This window comes from Carettochelys insculpta, chromosome 22, assembly GCF_033958435.1.
Source record: "Carettochelys insculpta isolate YL-2023 chromosome 22, ASM3395843v1, whole genome shotgun sequence".
NCBI lineage: Eukaryota > Metazoa > Chordata > Testudines > Carettochelyidae > Carettochelys > Carettochelys insculpta.
Genome location: NC_134158.1, coordinates 8,238,524 through 8,250,937, shown reverse-complemented (window position 1 = coordinate 8,250,937; position 12,414 = coordinate 8,238,524).

Here is a 12,414-nt window from a genome sequence, read left to right as displayed (position 1 = left end):
CACACCCAGCGGCTTAGCCCGCTGCCCGGTACCTCTGCTTGCAGCTCTGCAGGTCCTACTCCTCCCCTCAGCACAAGCCAGGAGGGCTCATCCTGAGCCAGTTTTTCCCACAGCCTTTTCCTTCCTCCTTCAAGGGCCCCGGCCCCATATCTCCCACCTCCCCCTTTGCTCCGCCCCGGGCGCAGGTGTCTAAAACCAACACTCTCTGCATAATCCCCGGGGCTTGGTGTCGGCGCTCTCATTGGCTCCAAAAAATGAGGCGGGGGAGCCCCGATTGGTGCGGTTTGCAGTCATTCTTGCGTGCAGCCAATCCCCTTGCTTGAGTACAGTGGCTTCTTCATTGTCATCCAGAAGGCTTCCACTGCACTGTCTGTCTGGGAGCTGGTGCTCCTTCCAGTTCTTTCCCTCCTGCCCAAAAGTCCTACACACACAGGGGACAATCATTACATTGCATTAACAGGTGTGTTGTGAACAAGACACGCGAAGTCATTCTTCCACTCTGCTCTGCGCTGGTGAGGCCCCAGCTGCAGCATTGTATCCAGTTCTGGGCACCTCAATTCAGAAAAGATGTGGAGAAATTAGAGAGGGTCCAGAAAAGAGCAACAAGAATGATCAAAGTTCTAGAGAACGTGACCTGTGAAAAAAAGGCTGAAAGAATTGGGCTTGTTTAGTTTGGAAAAGAGAAGATTGAGGGGGGACATGATAGTGGTTTTCAGGTATCTCAAAAGGAGTCATGAGGAGGAAGGAGAAAACTTGTTCTCCTTGGCCGCTGAGGATAGCACAAGAGGCAACGGGCATAAACTGCAGCAAGGGAGATTTAGGTTGGACATTAGGAAAAAGTTCCTAACTGTCAGGGCGGTCAAACGGTGGAATAAATTGCCTAGGGAGGTTGTGGAATCTCCATCGCTGGAGATATTTAAGAACAGGTTGGATAGATGTCTATCAGGGATGGTTTAGACGGCACTTGGTCCTGCCATTGGGGCAGGGGGCTGGACTCAGTGGCCTCTCGAGGTCCCTTCCAGTCCTAGTGTTCTACGATTCTATGATTACAGCTGCAGAAGGAATTTTCCCATCACTGTCTTTAACCCACCTTCCGGAGAGGGAGGAGCCAAATCCCACTGTCTACACCAGGGAGTTAGGTCGACTTAGCTGCCTTGCTTAGACGGGGAGGCAGATTTTTCACACCCATGAGTGAGGCAGCTGGGTGGACCTACATTTTTAGTGTACTCCTGGCCACAGCCACACTGGGCAAACCAGGAGTAATTCCTCTGCAGTTACCTCAGGCAGAAGGCGGGTCCGCACTGGGAACTCACATCGGAAGAGTTTGGTTTCTCAGGGAGGTGACAAATTCACCTCCCTCAGATACGTCACTATACGGACCTAATGTTGAGTGTGGACAAACTCAGGTGTATGTCTTCACTACACGGAAGACTGACCTGGTCAGGATCCATCTTCCAGGGTTTAGTTTCATGCACCTAATAGGGACACATGGAATCATACCGTCTGGGGTTGGAAGTTGACCCCTGTACTCGATATCGCCAGGAGTAAGGGAGGTCGATGGGTCAGTTTCTCCCACTGACCTCCCTCTGTGAGGACAGAAAGGTGAGTCAATTGTAGATAAGTCAATTCTAGCTACTTTAATGCCTAGTTTAGCTCTGCCCTAGGTCAACGGAATAATTCTTCCGTCAAGAAATTCGAGTTAAGATACGCATCTCCAGCTACGAGAATTGCGTAGCTGAAGTTGACGTACCTTAAGTAGAATTTCAGGTGCTGTGGGAGGTCAACGGGAGATCTTCCAGTCAACAGGAGGGCCCTCAACTTTCCATTTAGCACATCCTGCAGGGACAATCAACGCCGTAGGGATGCACTAAATCAATTTCCAGAAGCCGGACCTCTAGAGCATTGATCTTCCCGTACGTATAAGTGTCCTTAATTATCTCTATGGGTAAGTTCTATGGGAGGTAGAGGCCAGAGTCAGCCATGAAGGAATCAACAGCCCAGGGCCTATGATCTTCCAGTCTTGCAGCTTGACTAGTTTAACAAGACAGTTGTGATGTTACGGCCAAGACTGTGAGGTCTGTTCTAAAAACCCAGGCCACGTCTATGGCTAGATCTATATGAACAACAGTACAGCCGCAGTGTGGTTGTGTAGACACTTACTCCAGCCAATGGAGTGGGCTTTCGTATAGGGTGGCCAACTTTCCCAACAGGACAGACCAAATGTCCTTCACAGCAATGGTGTCGGGTCTGTCGGTCGGGAAAGTTGGCCACCTTCTCATGACAGTAAATTCCATCCCTGAAGGATTGATTTCCTACCATTGTGGTAAATCCCCCTCTCCGAAAAGGAGTGCACACTGGGGTATAGACTGGTTGAGCTACGTCTCACACGGGGGTTGGGTAAGTTTTGAGTGAGTAGTTGTGACTACGTTTGACGTGCAGAGCAGACCTCAGTTATGACATTTTGTTTCGGTTTGGTTTTAAATACAGCCATTGTCACGCACACACACATTTCTGGGGATCTCAGGAAATTTGGGATCCGGTCAGTTCTGATTTATACCGTCTCAGAAATTCACTTTTTAACTCCACTTTATCATATTATTTTCACTATCTGTACTCCAACAGCTTCTAGAGCGCTCAACCTTTCAGGGTGAGATTATGCTGCACAGGCATATAATAAACTACAGCTGCTTCCACAGTAAATTCAGGGCAGGTCTGCTCACGGTACTGCAACATGGATAGAGACATGGATAGACACCAAATGGGACATTTCAAAGGCCCTAGCTCTCATCTGCACTTAATTTGCTGCAGGTGATAATGGCAATCCCACTCGGTGCCTATCCACATCCTTCGATGTCCAAATACCTTTGCAAATAGATCTAAAACAGTGGTTCTTAACCTGGGGTGCCCTCTCCGGGGGTGCGAGACAGGCCAGATTTTTTTAGAAGGTAAATCACTGAAATCACAAATTAAGTTCAGGCACATAAGTACAATGACTTTGTTTCATCAAACCTGTGTATTTATTAACCTTATACATTTTTAAACCATTACGGTAACATACAAACAAAAAAATGATTGTCAAGTTTTAAGCTAATTATAGGGAAATTCTCTCCCTACAAAATACAGCATACTTCCACGTTATGGGGTATTTCTTGACGCATGTGCAGGTGACAATGCGGCTGGGCAGTGGCTTTGTTTGAATTCAGTTAGCTGTTAAACGCTAGCACGTTGGTTCCAGTTTACTGCGACAGCAAAACTCCACAACATCTCTGGCTAGTACTTGCTTATTTTTGTATGCCTACTGAACTGTCATTTGTGATGAGTAATAACATCAAACTATTTTACATATATTTAATATGCATTTAAAAGTGTATAGGCCCCAGCATCTCCATTTTTGATTTTTGATAAGGGGTGTGAGAACGTATTTTGAGAACCAAAGGCGTGAAGGCTGCAGTAAAGGTTAAGAACCACTGGTCTAAAATACATTAACTCTGAAGTCATCAGCAGTGTTTCCCCGTAAGATGTGGCTTGTGAGGCTACTCAGGAGAGATTCAAATGCTCTTCAGCTGACAAGCAGCATGCTCACAGCTAGTTTTGTCTGTTTGTTTGTTTCTAGTGATGGTGGTGCATGTCATAAAATTTATTCCATACAGAGAGCAGAAAAAAATCCAAACTTGATAGAAAAGTTTGAGGGGAAAACATTGCCAACCAGCTATCCTAGAATCACAGACTCCGAGGGCTGGAAGGGACCTCAGGAGGTCGAGTCCAGCCCCCTGCCCAAAGCAGGACTAACCCCAACTAAATCATCCCAGCCAGGGCTTGGTCAAGCTGGGTCTTAAACATCTCTAGGGATGGAGATTCCACCACCTCTCTAGGTAACACATTCCAATGCTTCACCACCCTCTTGGGGAAATGGTTTTTCCTAATATCCAACCCACACCTCCCCCTCTGTAACTCGAGACCATCGCTCAGAGAACAGCCTCTCTCCATCCTCTTTAGAGCCCCCTGCAGGAAGCTGAAGGCTGCTCTCAAATCTCCCCTCACTCTTCTCTTCTGCAAACTAAATAAGCCCAAATCTCCTCCTAGGTCAGGTGGTCCAGCCCCCTCCTCATTTTGCTTTCCCTCTCCTGGACCCTCTCCAATGCACATGATGTTTTAGGAAACAAGATACACACAACAGACCGCTCCCAAAGCTCCAGGTTTATTATAATGCCGAGGTGATGTCACTTTCTCCTATTTTTCCCACCTCCCCTCATTTCTAACACTGCCCCATCGTTTTTCCTCGCGCTCGATCGTTGCTGGGTTACAAGGACGGCAAGTCTCTGCTTCATTCGCTGAGCGGAAAGTGCCGAGATGACAGCCTCTTCTGTAAAACGAGGTCAATTCCCTGGGGAGCTGAGCTGTGGTTATACAGGCCTGTCGCCCATTCAGGCAGCGGTAGGATAGTCCCTTGTCTGGGGGGGTGGGTAGATGTCTCTGCTTTCGGTTGTGAGATTGATCCATCGGTAGGTGGCAAAAACAGGCAGGTTTATTAAACATCTGTCCAGCCGTCAGGCAGGTGCTGGGGTCTCTCAGGCTGGGGCCTGCTTCTCTCCCTTCTCCCTCTTTGTTCTCGCTCTGGCCTGCCCCCCGGGAGAAGGGAGGGAGGTTTCTCTACGTGGACTCATTGCCAACGGGGGCGGCTGAGAGCTTGGCCACTTCCCGGGGCATGACCTGCTCCAGGGCGGCTCGCACCTCCGTGGAGCCCAGGGCGGGGAGCTGTTTCTGTTTCTGCAGCTTCTCGGCCTGGCTGGAGACCTGGCTGTAGAGATCGGCCATGAAGGACTTCATCAGCCCCTTGGCCTTGGCCGACATGCGCACCTTCCTCATCTGCTGCAGCATCTTGGAGGCGTAGCGGGTGGGGACGCCCTTCTTCTCCTGGCCCTTCCTCACCCGGCTGCCGTTCAGGGCCTTCCCTGCTGGCTTCTGCCTCGGCTGCTTCCCCTGCCTGGAGGCAACCTGGGGCTTCTCTTTCCGGGGCTTCTGTCTCCTCTTCGACTGGGCCATCGTGTTCCCTGCCTGGGCCGCAGCCATCTCTCCCCTCTGCTCAGCTCAGCTCCGCTCTGTTCTGCAAATAACACCAGCCTCCCCCACACTAAGACCTAATACAACCGCTAACATGCAAATGAGGACCCACCCTGGGGCTCGCCAATTGGGTAGCCAAGCTGCCACTTTGCCCAGTTGCATTATGACAAGGGCTTCAGAGACCCTGCTGTGCATTTGCATGAGGCTATGTCATTTTCCTTTCTGTATGCAAATGACAGGCTTTTAAAACTTGCAGTGCTGCTTGGCCATTGGCTGGTAACCCCAGCCAATGGGGTGACACTTAGATATTTTACATATTAAATTTCCATTATTGCTGTTACTGCTTCAAGCTTTTACTTAATTTGGTTAGATCTATTGTTATCATTATTATAATTTGATTTTATTAATTACTTTTGAATTGAGTTAATGGGCTAACAATTACTTATGTCATAAATATTTTTATCATCATCATGATTATGATGATGATTATTATTATTGTTTGTTTGGTTTGGTTTGTTTACTGCAGTAGCATCTAGGAGCGCTCCCCTTCGGATATCTTGAACTCTGCGGTGCTAGGCAATGTAATAACACAGGCCAAATAGACTGCTCATTGTTTTGGTTTTAGGTTTCATTCTCCTTTGTTATCTCTTCTAGAGAGAGAGAAGTTATTATTCCCCTCAATTCAGCAGTGATGAAGCCACATCTGGAGTACTGCGTCCAGTTCTGGGCCCCCCACTATAGAAAGGACATGGACATATTGGAGAGGGTTCAGTGGAGGGCAACCAAAATGATTAAAGGGCTGGAGCACATCACCCAAGAGGAGAGGCTGAGGGATTTGGGCAGGAGAAGAGTAGAATAGAATAGAAGAAACTGTTTGGTCTGGAAAAGAGAAGAGTGAGGGACTATCTGATAGCAGTTTTCACCTCCCTGAAGGGGGGCTCTAAAGAGGATGGAGAGAGGCTGTTCTCAGTGCCTTGCATGGTGACAAGTATCAGAGAGGTGGCCGTGTTAGCCTGTAGCTTCGACAACAACAAGAAGTCTCGTGGCATCTTAGAGACTAACAGATATTTTGGAGCATCAGCTTTTGTGGGCAAAGACCCGCTTCACGATGAGACTTCTTGTTGTTCTCAGGGGTGACGGACGGCAGAACAAGCAGCAGTGGTCTCAAGTTACAGAGGGGGAGGTGTAGGTTGGATATGAGGAAAAACGATTTCCCCAGGAGGGTGGTGAAGCACTGGAATGAATTACCGAGAGAGGTGGTGGAATCTCAAAACAACCATTATTTCGAAATAACTAGCCTAGCATCACCACAAGGCAACCACTATTTCAAAACAATTTCAAAATAGTGGTTGGCTTATTTTGGAACTGGTGAAACTCATTACATGAGGAACAGCGGCTATTTCGAAATCGCTTTTTCAAAATAGGGGCTGTTAAGACAGGGATTAGCACCTATTTCTAAATGAGCCACCATGCGTCCAGCGCCTCTGTTTTGAAGTAGGCTCTATGTGTGTAGCTGATGTATTTCGAAATAGCTAAGGGCTGTTTGAAATGCACTTTTGTGTGTAACAGCATTACTTCAAAATAACCCACTCTGAACACGTCTTCTGCAGGAGCTTATTTTGAAATGTCGGCTGTGTAGCTATTCCCTCAGAGTCTTCCCCATCAAGTGTTTCATCACCATCCACCAATGGGCCACATACCACGATCAGCTGTCCTGTCTTACTACCCCCTTCATCCACTCATCAAGCTCCCTCGTGAAGCCAGTGAGATAAACCATAAAGTTCTCCCATACAAAGGAAACATTTAGCTGCAAAAATTATGGCTAAAATCCTGTTCATTATAATGCCAAGATGACCTTCCGTCCTCCCCTTTTGATCACCTCTCGCTGGCAAGGCTTTCGTTTCGAACGACAGCAGATCTCTTCCCTCCAACACTTGAGTGGAAAGTATCTCCCACCAATTCAAGGTGTCATTTGACAATCTCTTTTTTTTCCCCCCCAAGGTGTGAAAAGTCTTTGGTGATGATCCGTTCCTCAGCAGGACAGAGTCTTTTTCTCTGGAGTCAAAAAATGCTATTTCTTGTCATCTCTGGTGGTCCCGTTGGCTCAAGACACGGCATGATCCTGTCTCATTCCCAGTCATGGAAATCCTACTTTTGATTCCATCTCTCTGCTGGGCCACTACCCTGCATGAAGTGTGGTTGTACATGGTTCTGAGCAAGGGGCAAAGGGTAGCTTTTTGGTCATCTTGAAGGCAAAGATAGATCTTTAATCAGGCAGGCGTTGGGGTCTCTCAAGCTGGCATTTACTCTCTCCGTGGTGTAGGGCCTTGGAAAGGAAAGGGAAATGTTCCTCTAACAAGACCTGGTGTGGATAGAGCTGGTGGAATTACCAGTGACTTTCATCACCTTTTCCATGGCGGCTTCCACCTCGGAGGTGCCGATGAACGACCCTCGTCTCTTCTTTCGCCGGCGGTTGGCCTCCGTGAATACACCACTGTAGAGGTTGCACATGGAGGAGTTCATCAGTCCCTTGGCCTTGGCTGACATGCGCCGATGTCCGGGCTGCAGCCGGCTCATCATCTCAGAGATATAGAAGGTAGTAAAATGCCTCTTCCTTGGGCTTTTCCTCAGTCGCTTCAACGCCGGCTTCCACCTCCCTGGCTGGGGCTGGGACTTTTTCCGCTTGGCCTGTGGCTTCTGGAGTGTTGTCTGCTGGGTCTTCCTCTTCTGCCCCTGGGTCTTCTTCTTTCTCCTCTGGGCAGCAGCCATTGCTGTCCACCTGGTCTTTCCTGCTCACTTCTCAGCCTGCAATGGTGTCACATCCACTGTCCTCCTATATAGGGCTAGGCATTCAAATGAGGCATCCACTCTGCCCAGGGATTGGCTGGCTGGGACAATGGCCTTGTTAGCCACACTGCAGTGGCAGCCCTTGCAATGAGGGGCTCTAATTCTCCCCTTCCCACGTGGAAATGAAGGAAATTGTCACGTTCCATGTGGTCACTGGCTGTTGTGCAGGGCAAATGAGATGCTGTGGCTATTTTTGTGGCCTATAATAGATCCCAGCTGCTGATTAGCTCATTGTTAACGAGAATGTATTATTTTTTATTTATGGGAGAACATCAGAACTCAGTATTGTGTACACCACAGTTACAAACTGACCAAACAACCAGCTATCTCGTTTGGAACTGGAAGTACTTAAGCCACAGAGCTCCCCCCGGCCCACCCCCAAAAAAAAAAGCCCAAATACTATCCATTGCAGTACCAGTGATCAATATAAACTACTAAAAAATAAGGGGAAATCAGCCCTTTTCTTCTGCATTGGAAAGTTTTAAAGCTCTATTATGTCGATGTTCAGTTATAAACTTTAAAAAAAACTTTCTGTTCAGAGTTCTGAACATTTCTGAATTACAAGTAATCTCATTCTGGAGGTGACTGTAACTTGCTGGTTCTACTGTAGTAACTGTTATGTTTTATTACCCTCAGCATTACATTTGTTATTTGCTCATTTTTCTCATGGTTTTAGTTTTATTATCTACTACTGTATATATACTGAGCCAGCATCTTTGCTGACATAAATTGACATAGGCTACCTGTACACTACAGTTGAGATTGACACTCTGCTCTGAGATCGATTCACTGGCAGTTGATTTAGTGGGTCTAGTGAAGACCTACCCAATCGACTGCAGAGTGATCGCCAGTCAGTCCCTATACCCCATACTATATGAGAAGAGTGAGGTAAGTTGACTGGAGAGTTCCTTCCACTGACCTGCAGCGTAGGCCCCCATGATAACTCAACCTAAGATGTGTTGATTCCAGCTATCTTATTCACATAGCTGGATTTGCATTCCTTACATTGACTGACTGCAGTAATGTTCACCAACCCATGCACAATGCTGCTGTAGCTGGGTTGGTCCCAGGATGTTAGAGAGACAAGAGAGGTGAGGTAATAGCTTTTATTGAACCAACTGCTGTTGGTAAAAGAGGCAAGCTTTCTTCCACAGGACTCTTCTTCAGACATGGGAAACTAAGAGTAGGTCGTCACTACCTGGAAGATCAACCTGGTGAAGATCTTCCAGGATTGGATTTTGCGTGCCTAGTGGGGCTTGCCCGAAAGTGGGCTCTAAAGAGGATGGAGAGAGGCTGGTCTCAGTGGTGACAGATGACAGAACAAGGAGCAATGGTCTGAAGTTACAGCGGGAGAAGTAGAGTTGGATATTTGGAAAAACTACTTCACCGAGAGGGTGGTGAAGCACTGGAATGTGTTGCCTAGAGAGGTGGTGGATTTTCCATCCCTGGAGGTTTTTAAGTTCCAGCTTGACAAGGTCCTGGCTGGGATGACTTACTTGGGGTTGATCCTGCTTGAAGCAGGGGGCTGGACTAGATGACCTCCTGAGGTCCCTTCCAGCCCTAGGATTCTCTGACTCTATGACGTGCAAAATCAAACTTTCAGGTGTCAGCTGTTGACCCTGGTACCCCTCAATCTCATGAGGAATAAGGGAGGGATGTCGAGGGGAGAGGTTCTAATGCTGTTCTTCCAGGGCACACATGGCTCTGTACCTCCCCATTGCTCCAAGGCACCCCACACCGCTATGAGAGAATGGGAGAAAAGCCTCCCAACCAGCACTGTGCTGCCATTCTCCCAGCTGGGGGAGAACGGGTTTCACAACCCATGAGCCACTTCCTCCTTTCCCTGCCAGGGTCTCAAGCACAAGTGTTCCCCGATGGAGGTTCAAGTGTATTACAAAAGCAGCAACCCAAGCCTATATTCCTGGCATTCCTTCCAAGCAAATAGCTGGAGACCGGGGTTTCCGCTAAGGTGAGATTCAGGTGCCACCCAACTGATGAGCAGAGTTTCCATGGGTGGTGCACATCTGCACACGCTTTGGGGCACAGAACAAAATTTATTCTGCCCATGGATAGAAAAAAACAGAGGGAATCCTGCAGACGTCCACAGGAAGAGAAGATCTCTGCCTCCAAAAATATTCCCTCTAACTGAGCGAGGTGACTGACAAGCCTCATTTTACGGATGAGGAAGAGGAGGAGAAGGCAGACAGAGGGTCAGATCTTCAGAGCTGTTCAGGCCCAGCATGAGGAAGATCCAGGGCTCCTCGGGCTTTTTGAAAGCACATAAGGCATTTAGGCCCCTTACTCGCTTCCAAACCAAGGAGAATTAGGCGCCTGTTCTGCTTAGGGGCTTTTAGAATGTCCCATGTGATGCCTCCCTGCATTTTAGGGGCCTAAATACCTTGGAAAGTCAGACCTGCTAATAAGAGTGTCTTTAGCCTTCGGAATGGCCGGCAGCCTGATGTTCTCCTCCTGGAGATGCGCACAAGTCAAGTGTCCCTAGCCAATTCCCGGCCCACCAACAGAAGGCCATTGTTTTGGGTCCCAGTGGACTTAAGGGGGCCCTTTTAAATAGTGCTGCAGGGAGCCCTGGAGGTGCAGGGCAGGAGAAGAGGCCCAGAATTTGTAACCGTGTGAGTCAGCAAGGAGGTGAGAGCTGGGCTGGGCATGGAGGAGGGCAAGCTGGGGAAAGATGGGAGTCTAACTCTGGGGCAGAGTCAGGCACAAGACTGCAGGGAGCGAGGATCATGGGGGGTGGAGGGACTGGGCATAAATGCCGTTTTTTCCCCATTGTTTGCCTCTTCTAATCTAACTTAAGGCTTTGTTTATACTATGCAGGTCAGTTCATTGCAGACGCACAATTCTCGCTACAGCAAATGAGTAACTAGAATCGACTTATCTGCAATCGACTTATCTGGCTGTCCTCACTGTGGGAGGCAGACTCCCCTTACTCCCTGCAACAGGTCGACTGCCAACCCCTGAGAGGTCGATTTCATGCATCTCTCCCAGGCATGCAAAATCGAACCCCGGAAGATCAACCCTGAGTGGGTCAATCTTCTGGGTAATGTAGCCACAGCCTAATACGTAGTCTTACTTCAAAAGGCAGCTTTTATATATGACACAGAAATAAACGTATTAGCAAAATGCATATATTTCATGCAATGTATTGTATTTTCTTAATAAAACAAGCTATTTTTCTATGCATGAATGATGCAACGGTAGGGTGAAAATCAAGGGGAAAAAGAATGATAGTTTTTGTAAAACCTGGGATACTGATTGATTGATCAATCAATTGATCAATTGATTGATGGATCGATTGATTGATTGTTTGATTAAAAATCAATTTAAACTGAAAACGAAGGGGCTTATCAACAGTTCAACATTGAAGGTAACTGACCTATTTTAATTAACTCAAGCTGACGACCTTAACCTTCTTTTCAGAGATTGGATCTTTGGTGAGTTTCATCTGGTTCCAGATGAAGAGAAGCAAGAGGAGAGAAATACAGGATTCTCTAGAGAGGGTGTTCCATGTATATATTACCTGTGCAGAAACTTTGTCTGGGTTAATTTAAAATCTGGGCATTTTATTTGTCCCTCAATTAACCCTCAACTCCCAGGTGAAAGCGGTAACCCATAGTCACATTTCAGGCAGGGTATTTGTCATCATACTGTGATAGAGGCCTGAAAGCAGCTAATAAAAGTGTTCCTTTACTCAGTGAAAAAAACAATCCCCCAACTCTTATCACTAGTTGTAGATAAAACTGGGACACACACTCCATCCTGTCCTTATTCGTTATGGCAGAGGAGATGCACAACCCAGAAAATGCTGCGAAAATCTTGCTTTGTTGAAATGCAAGGTTGATCCTTTTCTTTCCCTTAGGACAGCGCCTAGGATACAATCATCCACTCAATTCAGTGGACATCAGCTCTTTCTAGACAGACTCTTTTGTTTTTCGTTTACAATGATGGACAGTATCTGGCTCGTGACAGCCACAACCAGCAGGCGGGTCTTGTTTTTTTCCCACGATGCGACTTCTTTCTCAGTCCAGAGATGAGATGGTCTCTTCTACCCAACAGGGATGGGCTCCACTGAAGCAGCCCCTGTTCTAGCAGGAAGGGCTAGCTCAGTGGTTTGAGCATAGCCTGCTAAACTCAGTGGTGAGCTCAATCACTGAGGAGGTAATTTAGGGGCCTGGGGCAAATAGGTTTGAAAAAACTCTTAGGGATGGTGTTTCTCCCTATGGGCTGGACTTGATGATCTTCTGAGGGCTCTATCAGGTGTGTATTTCCATATATTATTGCATAGGATGCAGTGGAAGGGTCAGCTAAGCTCCATCATGGAAGGTCTGACACTAATTAAGTCTCCAGTCCAGTGGTGTGTCTCTCCGGACTGATCTCTGGCGGGGGAGATGGGTACCTTAGGTGGACCGCGAGGTGGGCGTTCTTTGGCAGGTCTAAAGCAAGATCAGCTCTTTAATCAGGAGGGTGAGGAGGTGTCTCAGGCTGGCC